Genomic DNA, 10,744 nt, shown 5'->3' with positions numbered 1-10,744 from the left:
AGGCAATCCACTCACCTCAGCCTCCCAAGGCGTGGGATTACAGGATGAGCCACTGAGCCCGGCTCAGAATAGATTTTAATGGTCTCTCTTAAAATGTCAGATTTAGACCGGGCATGGTGACTCACACCTATAATCCCAGCACTTTGGGAGGCAGAGGCCAGAGGATTGCCTAAGCCCACAGGTTCAAGACCAGCCTGAGCAACATGGCAAGACCTCATCTCTACAATCAATCAAAAAGTTAGCCAGGCGAGGTAGCTCATACCTGTGGTTCCAGCTAGTTGGAAGGCTGAGGCGGAAGGATCTCCTGAGCCCAGCAGGTCGAGGCTGCAATGGCTGGGAGTATGCCACTGCCCTCCAGCCTGGGTGACAGAGTGAGACTCCTACTCAAAAAAAAAAGAACATTATTTTTCCTGCTCTCAAAAACTTCACAAATACTGTAGTTTTAAATGACTTGAGTTCAATGTTTACCTTGATGGAGGGCAGAATTCTGAGATGGCCCCAAGATTCCTGTGCTCTGGCATGCACACACATTTTCCCAGCTAGTCCATCAATTCCCATCCAGGTGCTGCTGTAAAGGGACTTAGTAGATGTAACTGAGGGCCCACATCAGCTGACCTTGGCATGAGATTATCCTCAGTGGTGACTATAACTCTCATCAGGAGAGGCCTTAACGGGACTGGCTTCTTCTGAAGGCAGAGCCCAGCAGTGTGAGATGGCATGTGGAGAGCTGCAGGTGCCTCTGGGCACTCAGAGCACCCTGCCCAACAGCCCATGAGTGGGCCGGGACTTCCATCCTACAACCATGAGGAACCGAATTCTGCCAACAGCTATGTGGATTTGAAAAAAGACCCCAAGCTCTAGAAAGCATCACAGCCCAGCCAACACCTGGGTCTCAGCCCTGTGAGACCCTGAGCAGAGACTCTAAGCTGACTATGCCCAGACTTCCAACCTGCATGAACTTTGAGACCATAAGTGAGCATTTTGGACTGCTGAGTCTGTGGTGATTCGTTATGCGGCAATGGAAATCTAATACACACAGAGCGAGCGTGTTTGCTCTGGCCTAAAACGCAAAGAAAGTTAAGTATGCATGTAATTTCACACTTTGGGCTTCGTTCTTCCTCCTTTTGAACCAGACACAAAAGCATAGAATGTCTTTTCCTACCGAGTGTGGTGACTTACACCAGTAATCCTAGCACTTTGGGAGGCAGAGGCGAGAGGATTGCCTGAGCTCAGGGCTCTGGGACCAATCTGAGCAACATGGCAAGACTTCGTCTCTACAACAAATCAAAAAATCAGCAGGACATGGTGGCACATACCTGGTTCCAGCTACTCGAAAGGCTGAAGAAAAGGATCGCCTGAGCCTAGCAGGTCAAGGCTTGGTAGCTGTGAGCATGCCATTGTACTCCAGGCTGGGTGGCAGAGTGAGACTCCAATTCAAAAAAACAAAGAAATAAAAATAAAGAGTGTGTTTTCCTGTATTTGTTAAATAATAAAAGATAAATTGAAATTTTAATACCTTGTTTATGTTTATCCAAAACTTAGAAGTTTAGGGCCATTGCGAAGTACTCCTATTTTTTCCATTTGTTCATGTCCTTCCTATTGTAATCATTGGGTTTTGGAATTCACAGTTTATCAATACAAGATGTGAAATGAGATTCGTTTCCCCAATTCAAACATATGCAGGAACAAAATAGCAAAATTAAAAATTTACGTAAAATAGTCATCCAATGAAATACCTATATACCATGACTGGTAATAATAATCCCACAAGATGGATACAAACTTTTCTTTTTTTGAGTTGGATTCTCACTCCATTGCCCAGGATGGAGTGCAGTGGCACACTCACAGCCATCCCAGCATTGACCTGCTGGGCTCTGGCGATCCTTCCGCTTCAGCCTTCCAAGTAGCCAGAACTATAGGTGCATGCTACCATGCCCAGATAATTTTTTGGATTTATTGTAGAGACGAGGTCTTGCCAAGTTGCCTGGGCTGGTCTCGAACTGCGGGCTCGGGAAATCCACTCGCCTCAGCCTCCCAGAGTGCTAGGATTACAGGCTGAGCCACTGAGCCCAGTCACAAACTTTATTATTATTATTATTATTATTATTATTATTTTAGAGACAAGGTCTTGCTATGTTGCCCAGGCTGGTCTCAAACTTGGCCCCAAGCAATCCTCCCACCTCAGCTACCCAAAGTGCTGGGATTACAGGCATGAGACACCCCACCCAGCTAAAAATTTTATTTTATCAAATAACATCAGTACAAAAAAAATGAAGTAATAAGTAGTAATGTTCCTATTTCTTAATTATAAATGGCTGTTCACATAACCAAATCTTCTAATCTGATTCAAGGCAAATAATTTTCTTTTCCTTTTCTGTATTAATCACTGAAGCTTAGTTTCTAATTAATTTTGGAGTATCTGAGCCTTTGAGCTCCTTAAGTAAAGGTATTGTTGAGATTCTAAGGTTTTTGTTTGTTTTTTGACTCAGTTAATTGGATGCATTTTAACACCAGTCTGTGAACGGCCAAGTTTCCTTCACTCAGATACCAGCACAGAGGAGACTTCTGCCAAGTCACACAGAAAGGGGGAGGAAAAACAAAACAAAACAAAACAATTCCCAGCGCCCCTTAGTGGTAGAAGGACAAAATGATCAGTACAGTAAAATTGCTGAGATGTACAATTGGTAAGTGCAAAATAATTTTCTCTTTAAAAAATTAGAAAGAGTTAAGTAGAACATTTTAGAATAATCATTACAAAGTGGATTATGGGGATTCACAGGGCGTTTAGGAAGCCAAAAGGGAATCATTGTACCTTCTGGGGAAAGTGAAAATCAAGGATTAACAGCCTTTAACATGTAGGAAATGTGATTATTCCTCCCACGAGGAGCTGGAGCCCCTCCCAGTCATGGTCCTCCACTGACTCTTCCACTGCAGTGGCATTCAGGGGAAGGCAGGAGGGTATCTGGGCACCAGGGCAGTGGCAGGAGCCTTTCTATGCTGGCTCCCCAGCACCAGCCCTCAGCAGCATCTGCCCTGCCCACTGACTTTACAATCGGAATCACCAGGCTCAGGAGGGTGAGGTGCTGGTGGTATCGGTTCCCACCATGAACCTGTAACAGGTCCCTCCGCAACGCTGTGGGGCGGGCACCAGTTCTACAGCTGTCCTGTTCACGAGCGGAAGAGTCCCCAGCAGAGTCTCAGCTGCGTGAACCCTGCAGCCAAACTGCTTGGGATCCAAGTCTGGCCCTGCCCTGCGTGGAGCATGTGGCCCAGGCAGCCACACCAGTCCCTCTCTCCTTCCGCAGAAGGAGCAGTACCAGGAGCACAGTTTTCGAGGATTAAGTGAGAAAATATAGGATATACTTAGAGCAGCACCTAATGCCCTGTAAAAGCCTGGGAAAGTCTGGCTGTGATCAGCTGACATGGCACAGGCTGGCAAGCTCTTCAGAGCTGCAAGCTTTGGGCTCTGTTTGGACACAGGATGTACACCAGCCATCAGCAATAGGGAACTGTGGGGGAGGAGCAGACTTCAGAGAGAAACGGACAGTCCACGTTGATGCCTGTCATACCCAGCACTGTTGGGGTGTAGCCACATGCATGCCAAGCGGCTGTGATCTCAGACACATCAGCAAACGTACGTGGAAAATTTCGAAACTTGCGCCCATCATCCTCCCCAACCTCAGGGCACACTTTCTGGCCGCTCTTAAACAGGCAGCCTCTCTGTCCTCCTAGCCCTTGTGAAGACCTCACAGCCTCCTTCAGTTGATTCTTTGATGAGACCTTCTGATTAAGATATGGGAGCTGCTGACGTCTGCACTCTCAGCACACATCTGCAGGAAGGCATGCAGACGCTCGGATGCTCTGCAGTGTGAGCACACTGGTGCTCAGCCTGAGGAGGGTGGAGGTCGTACTCTGGGGAAACTGAACCACAGCCAGACTCCTGCCAGTCACAGTGGATGGAGAGCTGGCACAGCATGCGGCTGCCTGGACAGCATGTCCACCTGGATGACAAGGTAGGGGAAAACCAAGAAACGCAGTCGCCAGCCTCCTTTCCTCCCAGGCTGCTGTTGCTCTTCCCTTCCAGGCCACTGGCCTCCCTTCCTCCCAGGCCACCAGTCTTCTTCCCTCTCAGGACACTGGCCTCCTTCCCAGCACAGTTCTACAGCCTAGACCCAGCCTCAGTCCCACAGACCCCCAACGCTCTCCCACCCCCTGGAGGACCACATGATGGAAAACTGTGGAAAACCCCGAGCAGCATCATGGAATGTGGACTATCTAGTGGGGCTTCCCACAAAAAGCCCTGCCTTGGACAGGTTCCTCTATCTTTGAAGGGTTTGCTAGGATAAGGCTGGCTGCCGTAAAGAAGCGCGTCTCTCCCTCACAAGAGTCCACTGCGGGTGCTGGTGGTCACAGGAGGCAGGGGTGCATGGGGGTCTGCCACCTTTAATGCTGGTTCCTGGGACGCCTGGGCACTGGCACCAGCTGCTAGGACAGGAAAGGAAGGCGCACACGGAGGTGTTCACAGGCCAGGCCTGAAACGCCATCACATCCCACCAGCTGGAAATGGTCACACTGACCTACCTGTGAAGAGCTGGGAAGCACGGCTCCAGGTGTGAGAGAGAAAAGAGGACATGGATTGGCTGGCAGAGCCAGGGCTCTCTCTGTCTCAAGAAGTCACGAGTTTGCCTTATGAGGTGGTAATGTGCATTGGCTTCAGGGCTCGTGGGGGCGGGTATCAAGGGTAAGGAGGGGTGAGCAGCGGTAACAGAGGCCAGCGCGGGCGGGGTGGGGCAGGACTTGTCACAAGCGCGAGTTCAGGGCCGCAGAGCAGGAGTAAGGGGTTCAGTTGGGCACTGGGAGGTCACAGGTGGGTCCACCAGAGGGTTTCAGCACTCCACCTTCGGAGCAAAGTAGAAACCCACTTCTTGCCCCGAAACCAGTCCCCTTCCTTCCCCCCCCACCCCCCGTGGTCTGTAGTTAGTACTAGAGATGTGCGGCTCTTTGGAACTGAGCTTTTTTTCTTTTGAGTCAGGGTCTCACACTGTCATCCAGGCTGGAGTGCGATGGCATGCACACTTATGGCCATCACAGCCACAACCTCCTAGGCTCAGGTGATTCTTCCACCTCAGCCTCCTGAGTAGCTGGGACTACAGGAGTGCGCCACCACACTTGGCTAATTTTTTAAATTTTGATCTTGAACCACTGGGCTCAGGCAATGCTCTCACCTCAGCCTCCCAAAGTGCTGGGATTACAGGCATAAGTCACCACACCCAGCCAAGGAGACTGAGCCTTGAACCGCTGATGTGAGTCTCTCTTGAGGGCTCTCTTCCCTTTGCCAGTGACCAACAAGCAGTGTTGGGGAGGCCTGCTCCCTCAGCCTGGGTCCTGGTAGAAGTCACAGAGCAGAGTCTTCTGCCACCTACACATCTTGTTTTAAGTCACGGAGATTTTTTTAATTGTGTATCAGTCCACCCATGGTGGCTCACACCTGTCATCCCAATGCTTTGAGAGGCTGAGGCAGGAGGATGCTTGAACCAAGGAGTTTGAGACCAGCCTGGGCAACATAGTGAGACTCTGTCTCTACCAAAAAAAAATTATGGTTTTTTTTTTTTTTTTGAGCCAAAGTCTCACTCTGTCGCACAGGCTGGAGTGCAGTGGCACACTCACAGCCACCGCAGCCTCGACCTCCTGGGCTCAGGTGATCCTTCCACCTCAGCCTTCCAAGCAGCTGGGACTACAGGCATGCACCACCACGCCCAGCCAATTTTTTGACTTATTGTAGAGACGAGGTCTCACCAAGTTGCCCTGCCTGATCTCAAACCCCTGGACTCAAGCAATCCTCTTGTCTCGGCTTCCAAAGTGCTGGGATTACAGGCTTGAGCCACTATGCCTGGTAAAAAATGTTTTTTAAATTGTATATTGCTGCAGCATAAACTAGCTCATTCTGACTGACAGAGATACTTTTTTTCAGGCAAGAGACATCAGATGGCTTGTGAGGTCAACAAACCAATAAAAAAGATACTCACTCTTGTCCATTTTAGAGCATATGTTCTAAGAAAGAATCATGCTCTTAAAAACATAATTTGGCCAGGTGCAAATTAATTAAATAAATAAATAAATAAAACTTTCTTTTTTTTTGAGTCGCAGTCTCACTCTGTCACCCAGTCTGGAGTACAGTGGCACACTCACGGCTACCGCAGCCTCGACTTGCTGGGCTCAGGTGATCCTTCTACCTCTGTCTTCCAAGTATCTGGAAATACAGATATATGCCACCACTCCCGGCTAATTTTTGATTTATTGTAGAGATGAGGTCTTGCCATGTTGCTCAGGCTGGTCTCGAACCCCTGAGCTCAGGCAATCCTCTCACCTTGGCGTCTCAAAGTGCTGGGATTACAGGTATGAGCCACTGCACCCGGCCAAAAGTCAACTTTCAATGGAACCCCAGACACTGACTCCCTTCTGTAAAAGATCGTGTGTCCCAGTTTGAAGAAAGTTTAAAATACAGGCCAGGCATGGAGGCTTACCGTGTAACACCAGCACTTGGGAGGCGGAGCCAAGAGGATTGACTAAGTCCACGGGTTCAAGATGAGCCTGGGCAACATGGTGAGACCTCGTTTCTACAATAAATAAAAAAATTTAGCCGGGCTCAGTGGCTCAGCCTGTAATCCCGCGCCTTTGGGAGGCTGAGGTGAGTGGATTGCCTGAGCCCGCGGGTTCGAAACCCGACTGGGCAGCGAGACCTCATCTCTACAATAAATCAAAAAATAAGCTGGGCGTGGTAGCACATGCCTGTAATTCCAGCTACTCGGAAGGCTGAAGTGGAAGGATCACCAGAGTCCAGCAGGTCGAGGCTACGGTGGCCAGGAGCGGCCACTGCACTCCAGTCTGGGCAACAGAGTGAGACTCCAACTCAAAAAAAAAAATTTACCAGGTATGGTAGCACGCACCTGTAGTTCCAGCTATTTGGAAGGTTGAGACAGAAGGATTACTGGAGCCCAACAGGTTGAGGCTGCAGTGGCCATAAGCTACCACTGCACTCCAACCTGGATGACAGAGTGAGACTCTGACTCAAAAATAAATTAAATTAAATTATAGTTTGGGGACAGTTGCTCACCGTGTAACACCAGTGCTTTGAGAGGCTGAGGCAGGAGGATTGCTGCCCAGGAATTTGAGACCAGTGAACATAGTGAGACCTCATTTCTACCCCCTCCCCCCCCCAAAAGTGTTAAAGAGTAATCAAAGTTTTAAAGAGAAATGAAAGTCGGGCTTGGTGGCTCAGCCTGTAATCCCGCGTGTTTGGGAGGCTGAGGTGAGTGGATTGCCTGAGCCCGCGGGTTTGCGACCCACCTGGGCAACTTGGCGAAACCTCATCTCTACAATAAATCAAAAATGAGCTGGGTGTGGTAGTGTGCGCCTGTAGTTTCAGCTACTTGAAAGGCTGAGGCAGAAGGATTGCCGGATCCCAGCAGGTCGAGGCTGCGGTGCCTGGGAGTGGCCACTGCACTCCAGTCTGGGCAACAGTGTGAGATTCCAACTCAAAAAAAAAAAAAAAAAAAAGAGAAATGAAAATGAGAGAGCTTTGGAGGGAACTGTGGACAGTTGTCTGGGGCATTTTTATGAAGGAGACAACTTTGTCTACTTGGTCTGTCCTCTGGGCTCTCTAAACCTGACCTCCTCTACTAGGGAGGTCACCCTGAACTGTGAAGGACCTCCTGAACTAGGGAGAACCTCTTGAACTAGGGAGGATCTCCTGAAGTAGGGAGGATACCCTGAACTGGGGAGACCTCCTGAGCTGGGAAGGATATCCTGAGATGGGAAGGACCTCCTAAACTAGGCAGGACACCCTGAACTAGGGATGATACCCTGAACTGGGGAGGATACCCTGAGCTGAGGAGGACACCCTGAACTAGGGAGGATCTCCTTAGATGGGGAGGACACCCTGAACTAGGGAGGACTTCCTGAGCTGGGGAGGGCACCCTAAACTGGGGAGGACACCCTGAACTGGGGAGGACCTCCTAAACTAGGGAGGACACCCTAAACTAGGGAGGATCTGCTGAGCTGGGGAGGGTACCCTGAACTGGGGAGGACCTCCTAAACTAGGGAGGACACCCTAAACTAGGGAGGATCTGCTGAGCTGGGGAGGGCACCCTGAACTGGGGAGGACCTCCTAAACTAGGGAGGACACCCTAAACTAGGGAGGATCTGCTGACCAGAGGTGGACACCCTGAGCTGGGGAAGATCTGAACTGGGGAGGACACTCTGAACTAGGGGGGACACCCTAAACTAGGGAATGCACACTGAACTGAGGAGGACACCCTGAACTAGAAGGATCTCCTGAACTGGGGAGGATATCTTGAACTAGAGAGGACCTCCTGTCCTGGGGAGGACACTCTGAACTAGGAGGACCTCCTGAGCTGGGGAGGACACCCTAAACTGGGGAACACCTCCTGCACTGTCGATTGTGTTTTGGCCCTCCTGCACTCTGGCTGTGGCTCAGTTCTGTGCTGTTTCCCTAATTCATGCAACTCCAGGCTGTAGCTCACTCACATCGCGCACTGCAGGGTCTCTTGACACAGAAGCCCAGTGAGTGAGGCCGTGGCTCTTCCTAATGTGCCCCTTAGGGTGCTGTGAGCAAGCTAGCGGATGCTCCCAGCTTCCTTACTTCCGTCTCCCAGAAAGCTCTTCTGCCCTGGTCAGCTGCTGAGCTCTTGACTAGTGTTCACCCTGCAGGCCATAACCTCCTGGGATGCAGGGCCCGTGTATTATCCATCCATGAGTCGCACGGTAATTACTTTAGCCTGCTGAGACTCAGCCAGCTCTGGCTTGAATACTGATCTCACCCCTTAACAACCAGGTAGGATGGCCACTTAACCTCTGGTACTGTTTTATAGTCTGTAAAATGGGCATAATAACGCCTCCTCCTGTGATTTGTTTTTGGTCCAGAAGCCTTTGCAGGGTGCTTGGAAGAACAGCGGGTTCCAGTCATCCAAGGGCGTGTGACCTCAGAAGAACCCGTGCATGCCTCTTCATCAAGAGCTATGAAGGCTTTGCTTGTGGCTGTCCATGACCATTTAAAGGAGAACCTTTTGCTGGAGGCTGCAAGCTGGACAAGCTGGGGGTGGTGGTGCTTACTTCAAGGTAAGGGACTGGCTTGTACTCTATCCACATTGTTTGGATTGTTTTTTCTTCGTGGGGGGAAGAGGGGAGAGCTCAGGCTGGTCTCAAACATCTGAGCTAAAATGTTAAAAAAAAATGTTAAAAAGCACCTCCTGCTTCGGCCTCCCAAAGTGCTGAGATTACAGGCCACACCCATTTTAGACTTTTTTACTTTAATTTTATGTGTACTAAAGATACATGATATTTAAAATAAATACAACTTTCTAGCCGGGCTCGGTGGCTCAGCCCATAATCCCAGCGCTTTGGGAGGCTGAGGTGAGTGGATTGCCTGAGGCCACAGGTTCGAGACCCGCCTGGGCAGGTGAGACCTCATCTCTACAATAAATCAAAAAATTAGCCGGGTGTGGTAGCGCGCACCTGTAGTTCCAGCTACTGGAAGGCTGAGGCGGAAGGATCACTGGAGCCCAGCAGGATGAGGATGCGGTGGCCAGGAGCGGCCACTGCACTCCAGTCTGGGCGACTGAGTGAGATTCCAACTCAAAAAATAAATAAATAAATACAACTTTCTAAAACAATGTGGGGCTGGCAGGGTTCCTGGCTTATCTGCTGAAACTTGTAGCTCTTTTACAGACAGCAAGGGCAACCAATAGAAAACATTAATAATGATCCATGTGACAGTGACCCTGGGTGTAGAGATGTGGCATGATAATCCTTTGTGGCAGTACCAAGTCTTTCTTCACAGGACTTTAAACTAGCTTGCAGGCCAGATGTGGTGGTGGCACCTGTATGTAATCCCAGTTACCCGTAAGGCCGCAATGGGAGAATCACTTGAACCCAGGAGTTTGAGGCTGCAGTGAGATATGGTGGCACCACTGCACTCCAGTCTGAGCGACAGAATGAGGGATTGTCTCAAAAAAAAAAAACCAACAAGGTCTGGCATGGTGGCTCACGCTTGTAATCCTAGCATCACCTGAGCAGAGGAGGTCAGGACTGCAGTGGCTGTGATGGTGCCACTGCACTCCAGCCTGGTCGACACAGCAAGACCCAACTCAAAAAAAAAAAAATTAATTTAATTTAAAAACAAGGCCGGGCGCGGTGGCTCAAGCCTGTAATCCCAGCACTTTGAGAAACCAAGGTGAGAGGATTGTCTGAGCCCATGGTTTCCAGACCAGCCTGGGCAACTTGGTGAAAACTCATTTCTACAATAAATCAAAAAATTAGCCGGGCATGGTGGCCCATGCCTGTGCCTGTCATTCCAGCTACTTGGAAGGCTGAGGCGGAAGGATCGCTTGAGCCCAGCAGGTTGAGGCTGCGGTGGCCTTGAGAGTGCCACTGCACTCCAGCCTGGACAACAGAGTGAGACTCCAAAAAAAAATTTTAAAAACCAAAACCGGTTATGGAGATTCTCTAGCCTCCAGGAAGTCTCTGGGGGCGGGGGTGCCGCCCCTCTCCGGCCCCAGGCGGGGGCGGCTGGGCAGGCCTCGAGGCCTGCGGCCCCAGCCGGGCTGTGACGGGTCTCTGGGCCGGGAAGGAAGCCCAGGGTGAGAGGCCAGCCTGGGGCCAGGCTAACCAGCGGGAGGCCGGCCCGGGGCCGGTGGTCGGGGACCCGGGACGGGGCGTGGGCGTG

The sequence above is a fragment of the Carlito syrichta genome, unplaced genomic scaffold (genome assembly GCF_000164805.1).
Source record: "Carlito syrichta isolate Samal-C Ts95f unplaced genomic scaffold, Tarsius_syrichta-2.0.1 Scaffold303358, whole genome shotgun sequence".
Lineage (NCBI taxonomy): Eukaryota > Metazoa > Chordata > Mammalia > Primates > Tarsiidae > Carlito > Carlito syrichta.
This window is presented reverse-complemented; position numbering follows the sequence as displayed.